The sequence below is a fragment of the Arachis stenosperma genome, chromosome 10, assembly GCF_014773155.1.
Source record: "Arachis stenosperma cultivar V10309 chromosome 10, arast.V10309.gnm1.PFL2, whole genome shotgun sequence".
Taxonomy (NCBI): Eukaryota; Viridiplantae; Streptophyta; class Magnoliopsida; order Fabales; family Fabaceae; genus Arachis; species Arachis stenosperma.
The window spans coordinates 114,824,071-114,844,752 of NC_080386.1; positions in this window are offsets into that span (position 1 = coordinate 114,824,071).

Sequence of the window (20,682 nt, forward strand, 5' to 3'; positions counted from 1 at the left end):
TCTTCTAGAATTTTATCTAAGTTTTGTGGTGAGTATTCCACTTTTCTCTGTCCAGTTTTCGTTTTTCTCCTTAAATTCGAGTTTGGTTATGAGTGTTGAGTAATTTTATGATTTTAGTTGTTTATGAGTGCTCTAGTATGAGCCATTGGTGAGTTCCATCAACCAATTTCGTGGGTTGAGGTAAGAAACACTCCAACTCTTGTGATTTATCATTTTCATGAACCCTAGGTTGATGGTAAGTGTGAAATTGGTTATGTTAGAGTATTAGTGGATTTTAGTACATAATTGGGAGGTTGGTGTTGCTTGTGGAGCTTTGGTGAGACTTAGAGCTAAGGTTGGTGGAGACTTCCAAAGAAGAGGCTCAATTGGTTTGGCTCCAAGAGGTACGGTTTAAGTTTTATTTAAGTACCGTGGTGTGATTAGAATTTCCTAGGCTAGATGCCCTTAGGATTAAGTTTGGATTGTGTAAGTGGTTGGTACTATTATGTGTAGTTGATATGTATTGTAAATTAATGACTGAGTTGAGAATTGTGTGAATTTGTATGTTGGTGTGTTGAGAATTTGATGAATTGGATAATGAATATTAGTTTGTGAAATATGCATTTAAATTGTGAATTTGGGTCGGAGGACGTGAATCTTGGGCCGGAGGTCGGAAAGAGGTAAGGAAGGTAAGTGATGTATGTATTGTGTGATGTCATAGGAGATTGAATGGAATTGTGATTGCTGTTATTTGGTTACAATGGATTGTATTATTGGTTTTGAGGGAGGAATTGATGTCTTTGTTGATAATGCATGTGGGTTGTAAATGATGATATGGATTTATATGTATTGGGGGTTGATGGAATTGGTATTGTTAGAACTTGAGATGTGGAATAAAATATATGATATGGTATTTTGTTTGAAATTGAGTTATTTGATTAAGATTGGTCAAAATGATGGATTGGTGGATTGTGAATTTAATGAAAATGTTGAAAATATGAGTTGAGGAGGCTTGAGGTTGATTTTGGTAAGTTTTGGGTGGTTTTGAAAAGGTTTGAAATTGGTTTGTTTTGAAAAATTAGTTTTTGTTGATTTTTATGAAAGTTATGATTTTGGTCTACTTTGACGGAGCATAACTTGGTCTTCGCATTCTCGATTTGTATCAAACGTAGTATAAATTCCAGAGAGTTATGATGGTAGCGTGCCGGTTTTGTACGAGGAGCACAAAATGCATCCACGCGTATGCGTGGCTGACGCGCACGCGTCCACTACCTATCTACTTTCCACACGTCTTTTCTCCGCTTCCCATGTGTGCGTGTGGACGACGCGCACGCGTGACCCCGTTTTCAGCAAAAATTAATTTTTGAGTTTTTAAAGCCAAATTTCAGACTTCTAAACCTCCATCTTCATCCTTTAAGTCATAAATTTTTATAGTGTGCCTAGTAATGAAAAGCAACTAGGAAATGTGATAACTTATTGATGAAGAAAGGCTTAGAGTAATGAATTGTGATTGAGGAAGTGAAGAAATGATGGTTTGAAAATGAATGTGGCGGGTGACCCTGGGTAGTAGGTAGTGTCGTTGTCTACTTGCTTCGAGTATGAGATGGGAAAGGAGAATTATGATAAATGAGTTTAATTATAGAGTTTTGAATGAATGTATGTCTGTAATACCTGGGTAGTAGCAAGGGTCATGGTTCGTCCCGCTTGCTCCGGGTCATTATTGAGAATTGATAATAATGAAGACTGATTGTGAATGAATGTGTATGTGTAATACCTGGGTAGTAGCAAGGGTCGTGGTTCGTCCCGCTTGCGCCAGGTCATTGTTAAGAATTGGTAACAATGAAGAGTGACTATGAGTGAATGTGTATTTGTAATACTTGGGTAGTAGCAAGGGTCGTGGTTTCGTCCCGCTTGCTCCGAGTCATTGCTTGAGAATTGGTGATAATGAAGAGTGTTTATGAATGAATATGGTAAATGAATAAAGATGGAAAATGTTGATTGTGAGTACGCTAGTGTTTTTTCTCAGGTTGTAAGGGTGACAGGGCACCGATACCCTCTAATGGCGACAGGGCACAGATACCCTCTAATGGCAACAGGGCACAGATACCCTCTAATGGTAATAAGGCACAAAAGAGAGACTGTGCCCGGGTTAGCTACCGGATACGTCAGGTTGGCTTGATAACCGACAGATGATATCATCAGCCATAGGGTAGGCATACATCATTTGCATATGTTTGAATTGTTTGGGTTTTCCTATTTGCTTTGGATTGCTATATCATATATGCTATGTTACCTGATTATGTGCTACTTGTTCTACTTGTACCTTATTGTGTATTACTTGCCTGTATTGCTTGTGTTTGTACAACTGAGAGGCCCCTCATGATGGTGTCATTTGACACTGAGGGTTGTTCTTCATGAGATGAGTTGATGACGAAATTGAATAATGATGATGATTATTGAATGAGATAATTTGAGCTCCCTAGGTGGACACAGTGAAGTGATTTCACTTGCTCCGGGTGAGGATATAAAGTATTGATATAGAATTGTTGAGACAGAACAACTGGCGATGGTTTGGCTTATGATTCTAATTCTGATTTGTTGGAGTGTTAGAAAGTTGGGAAGCATGAGGAAGAGGAATTTGATTTAGCATTCCCTTATGACAGTTGCCTATTTATGGATTAGCGAGAATATAGGATGGATATTTGGTGAAAAGAAATTTTGGATGCTTAGTGAGTTTTTATTACAATGCCTTGTATTTATTTGACACTTTTACCGTACTGGGAACCCATGGGTCGGAGGTTCTCATTCCGTATATATCTCTTTTTTTTAGATACAGGTCCAGGTGCTCAGAAGTGAGCTGTGGTTCATTTGAGAGACGACGAAGATCTTTATATTCTCTACTTTATATTTTGCTTAGAATCTCTCCACCTTTATTTTTAAAAGCTTATATTATGTATTGAACTCTTTTGGACTTGCCTATAGAGGCTCTTATGTTTCTTATGGGAGAGATTAGGAGATACTGTTGTCAACTGCTTTTATATTGTACCCTAGCCGGCCTAAACTTCGCGGGTCGTGACTAGTGGCTAATTATTTATGTTACCTATCTATATTTTGTCTTATCTTATTCTTCTCGATGGCATTATCTTTATATCGTCTCGATTCACGCTTTACCTTCTTTTTGTCGATACGTGAGTGTTACGACTTTCGCGATTTTATTTTTACTCTTTTCAGGATTCTCGAGTAATACTCCTTTCAGCTATACTTATAAACTATCTATTAAAAATCCACCTTGAGAGTCGTACCACCTTATTGTCATTGACTTATGACTCGAGCATAAGGAAGGTAAGTGATGTGTGTATTGTGTGATGTCATATGAGATTGAATTGAATTGTGATTGTTGTTATTTGGTTACAATGGATTGTATGGATTATGTGGTTATTGGTTTTGAGGGAGGAATTGATGTCTTTGTTGATAATGCATGTGGGTTGTATATGATGATATGGATTTATATGTATTGGGGGTTGATGGAATTGGTATTTTTGGAACTTGAGATGTGGAATGAAATATATGATATGGTATTTTGTTTGAAATTGAGTTATTTGATTGAGATTGGTCAAAATGGTGGATTGGTGGATTGTGAATATAATGAAAATGTTGAAAATATGAGTTGAGGAGGCTTGAGGTTGATTTTGATAAGTTTTGGGTGGTTTTAAAAAGGTTTGAAATTGGTTTGTGTTGAAAATTTAGTTTTTGTTGGTTTTTATGAAAGTTGTGATTTTGGTCTACTTTGACGGAGCATAACTTGGTCTCTGGATCTCCGATTTGTATCAATTTAGAAATAAAATTTGATCCGAGATGTTAATGCCGTTCGAAGAATGGGTGGAAAATAATTTAAAACAAAAAAGTTATGCCCGTCAAAAGTTTGGGGTTTGAAAATGTAATTCAGTAGCTTTTACTCAAAAGAATCGACACAATACGCCCAGTCGATTAGAATTAAGAAAATTCTGTTCTTGTTGTTGCAAACATACGATTCATGCAGAGATAAAGAAATAGAAAGCAGAGATAAAGAAATAGAAAAAAGGATTGTTTGTGTGTCACCTTGCCAAACAAAGAATATGAAGAATGATACATATTCTAATATTTATATAGATGCATTTTCTAATTTATATATAATCTAATTTAGATTATATATAACATAATAGATAAAAAATTTCATTGTAAGTATACATAAAAAAACCCTTTTGTTAAGAAATAGAATTCTCGGGATAGGAATAAACAAATCATGGATAAATCTAAGCGACTCTTTCTTAAACCCAAACGATCTTTTCGTAGGCGTTTGCCCCCGATCCAATCGGGGGATCGAATTGATTATAAAAACATGAGTTTAATAAACTTAGTAAAATTTTTGGTAAAACATACTCCGACTCGCACGCATGGCCGACGCGCATGCGTCACTCACAATTTTTATTCCTCACGCGTGCGCCTGGCCGACGCGTACGCGTCGCTGTATTGATGCAGGTGCGTGGTATAAATTCCAGAGAGTTTTAATGGTAGCATGCCGGTTTTGTGCGAGGAGCACAAAACGTATCCACGCGTACGCGTGCCTGACGCGTACGCGTGCCTGACGCGTACGCGGCCCCTACCTCTCTACTTTCCACGCGTGCGCATGGGCGACGCTTACGCGTCCCCCGCTTTTCTTCGCTTCCCATGCGTGCGCATGTGCAATGCGCACGCGTGACCCCGTTTTCAACAAAAATTGATTTTTGAGTTTTTAAAACCGAATTTCAGACTTCTAAGCCTCCATCTTCATCTTTTATGTCTTAAATTTTTATAGTGTTCCTAGTAATGAGAAGAAGCTAAGAAATGTGATAACTTGTTGATGAAGAAAGGCTTGGAGTAATGAATTGTGATTGAGGAAGTGCAGAAATGATGGTTTGAAAATGAATATGACGGGTGACCCCGAGTAGTAGGCAGTGTCGTTGTCCACTTGCTCCGGATATGAGATAGTGAAGGAGAATTATGATAAATGAGTTTAATTATGGAGTTTTGAATGAATGTATGTCTGTGATACCTAGGTAGTAGCAAGGGTCGTGGTTCGTCCCGCTTGCTCCGGGTCATTGTTGAGAATTGGTAATAATGAAGACTGATTATGAATGAATGTGTATTTGTAATACCTGGGTAGTAGCAAGGGTCGTGGTTCGTCCCGCTTGCGCCGGATCATTGTTGAGAATTGGTAATAATGAAGAGTGATTATGAATAAATGTATATTTGTAATACCTGGCTAGTAGCAAGGGTCGTGGTTCGTCACGCTTGCTCTGGGTCATTGTTTGAGAATTGTAATAATGAAGAGTGATTATGAATGAATGTGGTAAATGAATAATGATGGAAAATATTGAATGTGAGTACGCTTGTGTTTTCTCGCTGGTTGTAAGGGTGACAGGACACCGATACCCTCTAATGGTGACAAGGCACAGATACCCTCTAATGGTGACAGGGCACAAATTTTCTCTAATGGTAATAAGGCGCAATAGAAAGACTATGCCTAGGTTAGCTACCGGACACGTCAGGTTGGCTTGATAATTGACAGATGATATCATCAACCTTAGGGCAGGCATATCTCATTTGCATATGTTTGAATTGTTTGGGTTTGCCTATTTGCTTTGAATTGCTATATCAAATATGTTATGTTATCTGATTATGTGCTACTTGTTCTACTTGTACCTTATTGTGTATTACTTGCCTGTATTGCTTGTGTTTGTACAACTGAGAGGCCCCTCATGCTGGTGTCAGTTGACACTGAGGGTTGTTCTTGATGAGATGAGTTGATGACGAAATTGAATAATGATTATGATTATTGAATGAGATAATTTGAGCTCCCTGGGTTGACACAGTGAAGTGATTTCACTTGCTCCGGGTGAGGATATGAAGTATTGATATAGAATTGTTGAGACAAAATAACTGGTGATGGTTTGGCTTGTGATTCTGATTCTGATTTGTTGGATAGTTAGAAAGTTGGGAAGCATGAGGAAGAGGAATTTGATTTATCATTTCCCTATGACAGTTGCCTATTTATGGATTGGCAAGAACATAGGATAGATATTTGGTGAAAAGAAGTTTAGGATGCTTAGTGAGTTTTTATTACAATGCATTGTATTTATTTGACACTTTTACCGTATTGGAAACCCATGGGTCGGGGGTTCTCATTCCGTATATATCTCTTGTTTTTCAGATACAGGTCCAGGTGCTCAGAAGTGAGCTATAGTTCATCTGAGAGACGATGAAGATCTTTATATTCTCTACTTTATATTTTGCTTAGAATCTCTCCACCTTTATTTTGAAAAGCTTATATTATGTTTTGAACTCTTTTGGATTTGCCTATAGAGGCTCTTATGTTTCTTTTGGGAGAGATTAGGAGATACTGTTGTCAACTGCTTTTATACTGTACCCTAGCCAACCTAAACTTCGAGGGTCGCGACTAGTGGCTAATTATTTATGTTACCTATCTATATTTTGTCTTATCTTATTCTTCTTGATGGCATTATCTTTATATCGTCTCGGTTCACGCTTTACCTTCTTATTGTCAATACGTAAGTGTTACGATTTTCGCGATTTTATTTTTACTCTTTTCAGTCTTCTCGAGTAATACTCCTTTCAACTATACTTATAAACTATGTATTAAAAATTCACCTTAAGAGTCGTACCACCTTATTATTATTGACTTATGACTCGAGTATAAGGATTTGAATATTAGGGTTTTACACAACCCAATTTCTCTTTTTGCAAGATAGAATTTTTACTAAGCTAATTTGTAAAAAGAATTATTTTAATAGTTTTATGGGCCAAATATTTTTAAATAGGATTATGGTGGTAATTTTTTTTTTTTTTTTAGCAGTAGCGTAGAAAATATTATTTTAGAATTGTTTGGTTTCTTTTATTAATTGTAATCAGCTTTTACAATTTTTATTAGGATTTATATTTTTCCGCAACCTTGAGAATAAGGTTGTTTTGAAGGATAGAGTAATGATAGGATTAATATTGGGCTAACCCAATTAGAGAATTATATTATACTATCAATAGGAGTACGATGTAGTGAGAAATTCTATTTTTTCTCTTTAGCCCTAATTCTAAGAATTTCTCTTCTATTCTCTCTGATTTCCTATCTAATTTTCTATTTTTGGATACAAATTTATATCAGGTTATTACATGTGTTAGAGCCTAGAAGTATAAGATATTGCTTCCTCCTATTAGTTTAAATTTTTTAAAAAATAGTATCAGAATATAATATTAAAATTCCATATCTGAAAAACCTAAAATTCAAATCTTCATTTCAAAAGATAAAAATTATACGAGATAAATAAAAAAATATTTATACAAAAATTAATCAAACAAACTCAAAAGAGATTCTTATTTAAATAGGCATGTTAGAGTCCAAAAATATAATTATTTATATTAATTTTTTTATCAACTTAAATTTTTTAAAAAAATAATACCATGATAATATGAATTGCATGAAATAAATATTATATTTTTTAAATTTTATATGTAGTTATGTCAAAGATTTTTTTTATATTCTCTAATAATTATTTAAAAATTTAAAAAATATTCATACATCTCTGATTAATAATTTAGACCTTTAAGAATTAAAATAAATAGTTTATAATATGAAATTAATGCTTTTAAGAATATAACATGTAAAATTTCACGACTATAATAAGATTGAATAGTGCATAAAATATTTTGTTATGTATAAGTTCTAAGCATCAAAATACATTGTCAAAATATTTTACAAAACAAATCTTTAATGTCAAGAAACAGAACAATTTTAGCATGGTATAGATTTGATAGAGAAAATAAAATAATATGCAATTGGCTAAACACATTATCAAATAAAATATGTATTTTAAAAAAATATATGACTAGAAATTTAACATGGCATTAATTCATTGAATATAGTAATTATTTGTAGCTCTCTTTTGTTTTAATTTAAAAAAAATTATGTCTTGTGTGCACAAGACAAAAACTCAAAAACTTATTTTCAATTGTGAAAATTTGAGAACTTTTAATGACAAAAAGTGATTGATAAGTAATGACTTTACAATAACTATGTCTTAGCAACTAATTATTAAAAGTTTAATATTTATTATTTTATTATAACAAATAATTATTTAAAATAAGCATAAACGAATTTTTATTTTTATTTTTATACTTCAAAAAAGTTAATAAAGATTCCTCAATTTTTTTATGTTCATCAGTAGTTATTTCAATTCGTTTAACTATTATTTTTATATTTTTTTTTCTTCTTAATTCCTTCACCAGAAATATGTTGAAAAACGGTTATGTCTCACATTATCTAAAATTGTTTTTATAATTATGAGACAATTCTTATCTCTTGAGCTAAATTTTAGGGTAAGTTAGGTCAACTTAATTTTTTATATAATTTTATCAACTTGATAGTCTTTATAAGTGGGAGACAACCTTAATTTTTTATATGGTATCAGAGCAAAAATTAAAAATTATTATTCCTCAAATTTCAAGCTCATCCTGAGAGTGAGAGTAAGAAGAGCGTATTACCTTGTCTAAAATTGAAAGCCTGATAGTCCTTTTAAGTACAAAATAACTCTTACCTTTTGAGCTAATTTTTGGATAAGTTAGGCCCACTTAATTTCTTATATGGTATAAAAAAAATGTTATTAGGCCACCTTCACACTATAACAAATTCAAGTCGTCCTCAAATTTTACGTCCGTTCTGAGCGTGAGAGGGGTGTATTATACTGTCTAAAATTAAAAGTCCGATAGTCCTTATAAGTGTGAGACAACCCTACCTATTGAGTTAGCTTTTGGGTTAAGTTAGACCTACTTAATTTCTTATATGGTATCAGAGCAAAAATTAAAAATTATTCTTGGGTCACCCTCATACTACAACAAATTTAAGTCGTCCTCAAATTTCACGCTCATCCTGAGCACGAGATAGGTGTATTAAGTTCTACATTGTCTAAAATTAAAAGCCTGATAGTCCTTATAAGTGTGAGACAACCTTTACCTCTATGAGCTAACGTTTATTTTGAGGTATTGGGATGTAGATTAGGAGACTCGGACTCAGTATCATATTTATTGGGACACAGGAAACTGAATTTTTTGGAGACAAAGATTGAAACTTTTATAATATTTTATACCTAAAATACCCTCATCACAATTAATTAATTTCAACTTTACTCTTTATACAAATTAAATTATAGCTTCATTCTTATTTCGGTCTCTGTTTCTTACTTTACACCAAACACAATACTGAGACTTATTTCAGTCTCTATCTCTCAATCTCAGTTCTCAATTTCTGTCTCTCTTCCAAACGCTACCTAAGTGTGAGACAACCCTTACCTCTTGAACTGGTTTTCGAATTAAATTAGACCCACTTAATTTTTTATAAGAACAAAAATATTATAATTATTTTTTTTATATGTTTTGTGTTATTTTATAAATCGCATAATAAAATCTTTTCTTAGCTTTATTGTAAAAGCAATTTTTTTTAGACATGATTATAAAATCAAGTTCTATAACATGAAATTGTAGATATATAAATCGTGTCAATTATACATAATTGAAACTAGGAAGATACATGAATGTATACTAAATAAAAGGTAGTTAAAAAAATCGACATCACTAAATCACATTATATTAATTTTGATAATTAAATTTATCAATTTCTTTTAAAAATTAAAGATTAATAAATGAATAGTTTAATTGTACTTTGAACACTAAATTATATATTTAAATAAAGTAGTGCGATGAGATATCAAATAATTTTTAAATTTTATACAATTAATTAATCTGTATAATAAAATATCTCAATTTAATTATTAAATTGGTAAAACTCGTCATTATGTATAAAAATTAATAAATAGTATAACTGTGTCAAAAGTTTACATATTAAAAGGAGAAAATTAAAATGAGAGCGAAAATAAAGTTTACACATAAATTAAAGATTCTGCATTACATTTATACGTAACAAACAAAACAAACCATTTTACATACAAAGAAATAAAGAATTTTTTTACCAAAATAAATATTATTTTCATTTTTAAATCGTCCTCCTACAAACTTAAGTTAATGAATGATTTGAATTGTAGAAAGTAAAAAGACGAATCACCTTTAATCCTTTAGTAAATGGTGATAAAATGTGACTCTTGAATTTACAATAGTTATGTCTTCATAATTAATAAAATATTATGAAAATTATTATTTATACACCAAATGTCATTGATACTCGTATAAAAAAATGTTTGTTATTAATTAATAGTGTATTTATATTATTTTTTAATTAATAAAATAAAAAAAGAAACGTTTAATTATTAAAAAAATATTAATAATAAAATATTATTTATTATAAAAATATAGAAGTAATATAATTAAATTATTATTTTATCATTGAAAATGAGAAATAAGGAAGCAAGACGTCTCGATCTGATGTGGATGAGTAACAGTTGAGATGCGTATGAAGGAACATCTCAACCAAATGGTGGAACTCATGTGAAAAGGAAACAATAATTTATTTACCAATCTCGCTAGGTAATCAAGAGGGTCCAGCCAACTCCTGCCAACACTTATTGGACTGGATCCCAAAGCCCAACGTATCAAAGACTCATATCTCAAATTACCACAATTTACCCTAATCACTAATTACAAAATTTGCCTATTAACCTAACTCTTTCACCACCACCGTCTACCTAGTTTTCCTCTCAACCCCGTCGCTAACCCTCCCTCAATGGTGGTGTGACACATCGAAGCACCATCGTCTCACGCTGCCCCTTCTTCCTGACCAGCGCTAGTGAACATCCCCAACCTGCAAGTCCTCCACGACAAGCCTAGACGCTTTCATCGCCGGTCTGGATCGCGTTACAACCTAGCTGCCATGAGGTCATCATCTACGAAAACTCATTGGGTCGCGTTGCCCTCTCCATCTTTCCACCGGTTCGCGCTGACTCCAACACTTCCTTCAAGACACGCTGTGCAATCTCTTCCTCGTCCACCGGCATTGCTACTCTAACAAGTTAGTAGAATTTTATGATTTTAGTAAGTAGATGATATTACTGATCTGTTTAGAGTTCATATAATAGGTTTAGATATTTATATAAGATGCTTTTTGCATTACTAGATGTTACTTTTATGTAATGTTAGACATTTTTATTATATGAATCGTACTGAATTTTCTATGATACTGGTTCGTTATGTTTTGCTGGAAGGCTCTTGTATACGTTAGTAATTGTATTTTTTCTTAGTGCATTCGCAATTACATGATAAAAACAGAATTATAATGTCGTTTGTTTTCTTTTTCCCATATTAAAATTGGGTTTGAATGCGGTCAATTTAAATTTGAAGCATTAAGATAGTGTTGGAGTAAATTTTCAGAGTTTGGGAAAAAAAATAACTAGTTGTTAACCCCACAACTAAGAGTGATTTTTTGGAGTTCTGAATAAAAAAATAGTTGTAATCTGTATAACTAAGTAATTTTTTGAATGTGTCTTCAATGGATGTTCTTTGATTTTGTTGAATTAATGGATGTTTATTTGATTTTAACTATTCAATATTTCTTATCAAGTAAATTGGATGTTAATTTTTCATATGGTTTGGGAGTTTTGAAAAAAAAATTAGTTGTAAGCTAGCTTAATTTTGCTTGAATTGAAATTGGATTTGAATTTAGTCATTTAAAGTGGTAGCATCAGGAGAGTAAATTTGTAGCTGCTTTTAGTTTTTAGTTCCTTTTTTCTTTAATTTTTCATATTTGCAGGAAGGTGTTTTGTATGTTTTGTAATTTCTTATGTTTTTTGTGTTTTTTTTTATAAAATTGGAGGTTTATTTTACCGAAATTGAATTTATTTGGGGGATGGTGTTATTGTTTTGATATTTTTTTAGTGTCAGATGTGTCTTTAATGGATGATTTTTTTGTTTAAAACTTGCTTGGATGTGTCTTCTATTGGATGTGTTTTTAATGGATGTGTCTTCTGTTTAGAATTTCGATGTTATTTTTCGAGACTTGTGGACTTTTCTGTTGGACTTATTGGTGCATGTCTCTATTGAAACTCTTGTTAGCATTTTTTTCTAGTGTGGATGTGTCTTCTCAGTTAGGGTATTGATGTGTCTTTCTGCTTTTGTTAATGCTTGAATGTGTCTTTTGTTATAAGAGAGGAAAATTGCGGCTGCTTGCACTAGGTATGAGAAGTTGGAAGCGAAGATGAAGGAAGCTACGACTAACTTGGTCTCTCAAATAGGTCAGAATAAGGAACTGAAGCTCCATCTGAGGGAGCCTCATCAAGAGGTTGCTAGTAGGAAAAGTGCATTGACCTAGTTGATAACACTTATTGATGCTAAGCTTAAACAAAAAATTTAACTTTTGTTTTTATGAATATGTTTATTTTGGTTAAACCTTGATGATTACCTTTTGGAGTTTTTGTGGTTTAATTAGATATTCATCAAAACTTTCTAAGTTTATATGAATGTGCACATGATTTTTTCAAGCTACTCAATTTCTTCGTAGACATATTAACATGAATATAAGTTCAATTGTTGTTACATCTATTTGGTTATAGTAATCATATAACTATAAATTTATAATCATGCTGAGATGCGATGAAAGGAATTATAATATTCAGTAAGCTCATCCATACTAATTTGCATCACTGTGGAATCAAAGATTCATCATGACCAAAGGGTTTACAAGAACTTTATATTTTGTTAGAAGGGGTGAAGCTACATCGGTTAGAAAGCTACATCGATTAGGATTAATCAAGCATATGTCATATGTATGTGCTCACAAAAATGAACACAAACACTACAATTCTATAAGTCGTAGCATCATAGTGAAATGAAAAATTAAAAGGTTAATGATATTAAGTCTATGATTGAATTTTTGCCTGGGCAAAAGAAGCCATAAGAAATATCACTCTCAAAATCAACAAAACAAGAATAATCTTCATTAGCAATAAACAAAAAACAAAACCCCCAAAATCAACAAACAATCTAAATTACAAATTGTTACCAACAACAACAAAAAATCATGAATTTTGACACAGATCCACCGTCTGTCGTCCTCATCATCATAGTTTATAACAGAAACAAACACAAACTGGAACAACCGAAAGGAGCACATGTCTTATAGAGCACAGGTCTTGCATCTGTTTGCTTAGAGAGCTGCTACACAAGCAGAAAAATAGCATCTAGTAGCTGATGAAAATACCAAACGCATATAAGATCTTTGCACCTGTGTGTCATATGATAACTATAGCATCATCAATAAAGATTAAATAAAAAAACAATAGAAACATAGTATCAAACCAAAAAAAACAATGAAAACTATAACATCATAAAGAAAGATTAAATGGATTACAATAACAAATAAAAACTTTTTGTATAATGGATTGCGACTTTGTTCACCCTATCAGAATTAACATAATGAATTATTGTTATGTTACTTTGATTAAACACTGGCACACAGCTTTTCTTGTTTATATAGGTTTCTGTCAGAAGATGTTATAATGCATGAAATCCAACAAGGTAATAAGTGATTTGAACTCTGAAGCAAGTTACTAACAAGTGCAGTTTATTAAATGAACAATGATGAAGAAAAGGAAGGATAAAAAAGCTTGATCTCATTATTACAGATCTGACTCTCCAGCACCAAAGTAAGAAATTTGGCATTTCACATTTCCAAGCTAAATCAGCTTTACAACATCAATGATTCTTACTAATCATAACTAATTATCCGAACACACATTGTCCTTCCAATCACCAAAGACAATACAAATGATTAAACATGTATTTTCATATCACAGAGCTAAAAACATCCATCATGAATAATCATAGAAAGTTGCATAATAATGAAAATAGCATATTGTCATTTAGCAGCAGAAAACCTAACTAAGCAACATGAAAATACCTAAACTAACCTCTACTCAGATCAATCTATCAAACTCAGCATCCTGCTGAAGTAACTCTTGATCAATATCGTCGATAATGAGTGAAGACACAGTTCCATGTTCCTTTACCCTTTTTTCCCCCTTCTCCAAACATTAAACCCATTGCAAATGGGCGCAGCCATAAGCCAAAGCAAGCCCAACAACAACTACTATAAAAACAACTCGAAATTGCAGACCCAACAAAATGTAATGAAATCTCAAAATTCAAAATAAAAGCTTTGAAGCCTAGGTGATACAAAGTTTCTTGCTTTTCTTTTGCAAGTAGTGAAAGTAAGAAGAGGGAGAAAATTGAAACGAAAAAAAGACCATTCCTTCCGAAGGGGCTCGCAGCAAGAGAATTCTCTGTTGTGGTGGTCCTACGGATGAGGAAATAGCGCATGCAGAGTGCGCGTTACGGCGACGGTAATTGGTTGCAGAGGGCATTGGCACTACGCAGAAGATCGTTAGGGAGAAGGTCGCGGCGGCGCAGACGCGTGATTGGCCTTGGGGATGCGAGCGGCATTGCGGGATGCTTTTCAGGCAGAGATGTGAACTCAGCGATGTGGGCAGTAATGCACACAGTGATTCAACGATCTAAGGGAAGGGGTGGATTGCGATCATGGAGACAAGGGTGGAGCTTCTCGTAGATGCTCAATGGGAAAAGGGGGAAGACGTCGTATTGGAGTGGGAGACACGGTTACAAGAATCCTAATTTTTTAAAGAGTAAAGGACAAATAGGTCCGTGACCTTTTTTCGCGGATATTTTTGTCCTCAAGGAACGGAAAATACATTCATGTCCCTGACCCCTGTAAAACGTGGACATTTTAGTCCTTCCGTTGAATTCAGGCCGTTAGACCCAACGGAAAACTCTGGCCTGGCAAAGGTGGCACTGACCTGTCCGTTACGGAATTCACGTGGCAGTGAACTTTTGAAAACTGGACATATAAATCCCCAGACACGAAAATGATGCCGTTTCATTACCTCTCCCAATCTTTCAAATTTTTCTACCCTAATCCCTCGTCTGCACAGAAACGGCGAAGTGGGTGTTGTGGGGAGTGAACGAAGAAAGGAAATTCTTCGTGCCATGGCATCTGAAGGAGTATCATCAAGCTGGAGAAGAAGTGGAGGTCGGGGAAGAGAAGCCTAGTTCGATGCGAAGAAAGGGTCGTGTTTCGATTCTGGGGTGGCTCCGATTGTCGGAAAGTTAAGATCTTTGGTGTTGAATCGTGGTGGGATTGTTTCTCCTCAATTATGTGTAGATCTAGAGCTACAATGGCTTGGAACGTGTTCAAGTTCTGCACCACCCTCAGAGGCTTGGGTTCGATCATGATACTTTTGGTTCTTGGAGTTGTTGGTGTTACTTATTATGCTTTTGTTTTGACCAATTACGGTCCTGTGTTGTTTGCTGGAGGCCTTAATTATCTTCTTGCCATCGCAGTGTTGATCTTGTTTCATGGTTTGGTAAACTTCAATTCCTGAATTTCACATCTTTTATTCTTTTTTGCCTTCAAAATTGTGTTTGTTTGAATTTAAGCTAAAGCTCATTGAAAATGTGAGCTTTTTTTTAGCTCAGGATGAGATGTTTGCTAATTTAATTTTGGAACTCAGTTTGTTATGACTCACAATTAGCAAATGGTTGTCACTTAGGAATCGATATGTTGGTACAGTAAATGACGTAGAATATGTTGTTTGGTAAATGAAACTGAAAACTTGAGTTTCTGGGTAGTTAACTGTGTTGGTGCTCTAAATTACAAGTATTTCCTCCTTTTCTTGGTATGGTGCCTTAACTAGAGTTATTTATTATCTTGTTATCTAGCTATTGCTTCTGGCTTGTTAGGATGGTGTTTTGATATCTTAAGACTTTCATAAACTGTGCTAACGTAGAACATAGAAACACACACTATATTTTGACCTCCTTTATTACTTTGAAATTTTCTTTTCTATTGCATAACATTGAAATCTGAAACAGATAAAAGTTTTGGCTATTAAAGTTGGATTGTTGCTCTTATTCCGGACTGTCATAGGGGATATTCATGCACAATAATGTTAGACTGATGTGGATAAAAGTTTTGGCTATTAAAGTTAAATTGTTATATTTTATTAATATATGTCATGTATCTCCTTCAAAATTTCTATTGAGTTTCAAACTAGTTTTGACGCGTTATTATGAATTCTTGAAACCCTTTGTAGTGGTTTTATCTAAGTCTCCTTCATTGAGGGTTGTTTTCATCGTATCATAGTTGCTGTTATAATGTTCTTTTTCCAGGTATGAATCTTGCTTGGCCAGTTTTGTGAAATTGCAATTTGCCATCAGCCAATCAACTGGATTTGTTCCCAGAATCGGTTGGTTCAATGCCGACCAATCGTTCTTTTTTTATTTTACCTCACAAATCAATTGTTTGTGTAAGAAAATAAATTTTTATTTTTGCTTTCAACCAATTGATCTGTGCAGACGAGAAATTAGGGCAGAAAAATTTAAAAGATTGGGGGAGGTAACAAAACGGCGTCATTTTTGTGTCTAGGGACTTATATGTCCAGTTTTCAAAAACTCACTGCCACGTGGACTCCGTAACGGACGGGTCAGCACCACCTTTGCCAGGTCAGAGTTTTCCGTCAGGTCCAACGGCCTGAATTCAATAGAAGGACTAAAATGTCCACGTTTTACAGGGGTCAGGGACATGAATGTATTTTCCATTCCTTGAGGACGAAAATGTTTGCGAAAAAAAGGTCAGGGACCTATTTGTCCTTTACTCTTTTTTAAATTTGGATTAATTAGTTATTATTCAATTCTTAAATTTTAAAAAAAAAATATTTATTAACTGAAATTGTTTAAAAAGTTGGCTGTTTAAGTTGTCTACCTATATTTTTTATAATTTTATTGTTATTTCTAAAAGGCATATTTAAGTGAATCACTTCGTTTATTGCCGCTCCATTTGATTTTATCCTATTTACTCTATTTTAATAATAAACTTACATCTACTTTTTTTCTATCTAAGTTCGGTTGTTTATCGTAACTTTAAATTTATCTTATTAGCTAAGAATTATTTCATTTATTTACGAGCTAAGTCCAAAATGATCTCTGAAATTAACCGCTTTCAATTAAATAAAGCCTTAAAATTCTAATTACATTGTAAACACTGTTATTTAGATTTTTTTCATTAGTTTAATGTGGATGGTAATTAATTTTATTTTTCTGTTTTTTCATTTTCATTGAAAATTATCAAAATGAGAAGAACCAATTTTTCTCTCTCTTCTGATTCGTCAAACTATTAACATCAAAACTTGAATAGCTTAGAAGATGAAATTTTCTTCATGGTGCAATAAGCGTGGAGAGCAACCAAGTTGTGAATCGAATTAAAAAGTTGTAAATTGCCAATAGTTGCCAATGACGTCATTTTCTTTCTTTCCCTTATTTTTCCTTCGACATTTTCTTTTCCCCTTTCTTACCTCTTCCGTCAAACTCATCCAATAGAGTTTGATGAGAGGCTATTTCGTAAGATTTTTTCTTGGTGAACATAGTTGTTTCGATCTCACACATCATTGCACCTATTACCACACCACACACTAATAATGCACCTGCATCACAAAACTACAACATCACACATAACTGTATCACTAGAAAATTTGAAAGAGTCAAGAAACCGCCTACTTATTTAAGGGGCTATCATTGTATGATAACCCACGCAACTCACTCTAGCAACTTTGCCAACTCTAGCTCTTTATATCATATCTCACAACACTTTTCATATGATAAACTAACTCCAAAATATAAGTCCATTTCTCTAGTCATCACCTCACATCTGGAACCTAGTACTTATGAAGAAGAGATTGCACATGAATATTGGAGAAAGGGTAACACAAGCTGAATTGACAGCTCTAGATCAGAACAGAACTTAGTGTCTCACTGAACTCCCAAAACGGTAAGAATGCTGTGGGTTGCAAACGGATTTTTCGAGTAAAATTCAATCCCGATACCGCCATAGAAAGGCAAAAAACAAGGTTAGTTTCAAAAAGATTCACTCAAGTGCAAGGAGTGGATTATGGTGATACTTTTAGTCCACTTGTCAAACTGACTACTCAACAAGTAATGTTAGCATTAGCAGCGACAAAGAAATGACATTTGAAACAGCTGGACGTTAATACTGTCTTCCTTCACGGAGATTTGGACAAGAAAATTTATATGAAGATACCAACCGATTTGGCTATGTCACAACCAAGTTTGGTTTGTAAATTACAAAAGTCTCTATATGGGTTTAAGCACTCTTATTGATGCTGGTTATAAGCAGTTTTTTTATGATCAATCCCTCCTCATCAAGAAACAATATGAAAGCTTCACTGTCATTCTAGTATATGTTGATGACTTGGTTTTAACCGGGGATGACATTGGGGAAATCAATTCCATCAAGCAAATTTTCGATGACAAATTCAAATTAAAGGATCTTGGTGATATCAAGTACTTCTTGAGAATGGAAGTAGCACGCTCCAGTTATGGAATTCACATTTATCAGCGGAAGTACGTGACCTTCTCAAGGATTTTGGTTATCTAGATTGCAAGTCTATCTCCACTCCATTTGATTATAGTCAGAAACTCTCAAAAAAGTCAGGTACCATTTTAAGGACAACACTACTTATAGACAGCTCATCAATTGACTCCTTTACCTCACAAACATTAGACCCGATGGCATATTTGAGCCAATTTTTGGACTGTGCAACTATTTCTCACCTACAGGCGACTTTCCGCGTACTCTGATATTTAAAAGGCGGATATTCTTCTCCTCTGCTTCTAATCTGCATCTCACAGGATTTGTCGATGCTTACTAATCTACTTGTGTCGATACTCGTCGCTCCATTTCCGGTTATTGCTTCATGCTTGGGAACTCTCTCGTTAGCTGGAAAAGTGAGAAACAAACCACAGTTGCCAAATCTTCTGCAGAAGTGAATATAGGTCTCTTGCTATTACCACTTGTGAAACTAGTTGGTTATCTTTCTTAATGGATTTCATTAGTTTGCCACTTCAAAAATCTATCACTCTATTCTGTGACAATCTGTCAACCATTCACATTGCCAATAATCCCATCTTTCATGACAAAACACATTGAGGTGGACTGCCACGTTATTTTTGAAAAATATTTGTATGATCTCATTCATCTTATGCCAATTCGTCCCAAAGACCAACTTGTTAATCTTCTTACCAAAACTCTGTCACCGGGTCCTTTTCTTACTTTCTAAGTTAGGATTGTTAGATTTATACAATTCTAGGTTGCACGAGGATATTACCTAGATTATTTTTTTATTAATTTAATATTGATAGTAATTAATTATAATAAGAGTATAATTGGAGTACATAAAATTTTTTATTTTTCTGTTTTTTATTTTCATTGAAAATCATCAAAATGAGAAGAACTAATTCTTCTCCCTCTCTCCACTTTTACTCTTCCTCTCTCTCTTCTGGTTCGTCAAACCATTAACATCACAGCTTGAATAGCTTAGGATATAAAACTTTTTTCAAACACCTTCAAAATTAAAAAAATTATATACCATATTAATCTCTCACTCTCTTTCTATCGTGTTAATCTCACTTAAAACATTCCTTTTACGCTGTACTAGACAAAATATCACTTTAGTTTTAACGTTAAATATTTGATAAAACATCATTTAACTTAACTGTTATACAATTTAATTGATGTAATTTAACCATTACTATTATAAATGCTTTGCTTGCGATTGTGACTATATAGCATGTTAATCTCATGAAAAATAGTCATACATGATGTAAATATTTATGTCATTATCTTTTTTTTCTAACAAAAATGATTATAAAATATATATTATATAGTATATAAATCTAAAAATTTTAAATATTATAAAGTTAAAAGAAATTTAATTTAAATTAATAATTATTTCAATATCACTAAGAATTTTTAAACCGTTAATATTTATATTATTTATATAATTAGAGGTTAATATTTTTCATACCTTGGCCCAGCACAAAAGTCAGACCCAATAATGATAAGAGGCCTGACCCAAAGGGGAGGTCTTTACCATATGTCCGACCTTAAAGAGGTCGAACACCGCAAAGGAGCCCAACTCTAATTGCTCAAACAAGTAACTGCCTCCACAAATCTCTTCAACTATCTCTATCTTCCTTAGATAGATCATAACAAATTCTTAAGATAAAAGGAACAACTATACATCAATAAAGGTGGAACATCTCCAACAAAAGTGATTATCAACTCTACTATAAAAACTTTAATACCCCTCAGGTATACATACGTTCTAATCAACTAAAAATCTATTTAAAACTCTTGCTAACTTAAACATCAGAGTCTTTTGCAGATACCACCCCACCTCCTCACGAGAAACTCGAATGGCAGCACCTCACTATAAGAACAAGTCAGACGCTGCCTCAAAGAATTTGGGCTTCACGCTGAGGCTCAAACCAATGTTTCAGATAACCCTCGAAACAATATCATTATGCACTTATTTGTTTGAGTTACAACTATATAAAAAATTAAACATTTTGTAAACAAGGGAAAATTTAATATTTACCAATATTAAAGATTTTGTCAACAAAAAATTGAACGCCATGTAAAACATAATCTGCTCATCAGTGTGCTCCCAAGTGATTATAGTATTGCATTAAAATGTCTCAAAAACAGGAATTTGTTTAGTTGCGGTGGAAATGGCCTGTAACTTAAAACACTCCTTAAAGAAATTATATGAACACTCCATAAACCAAAAGAATATATCATAATAA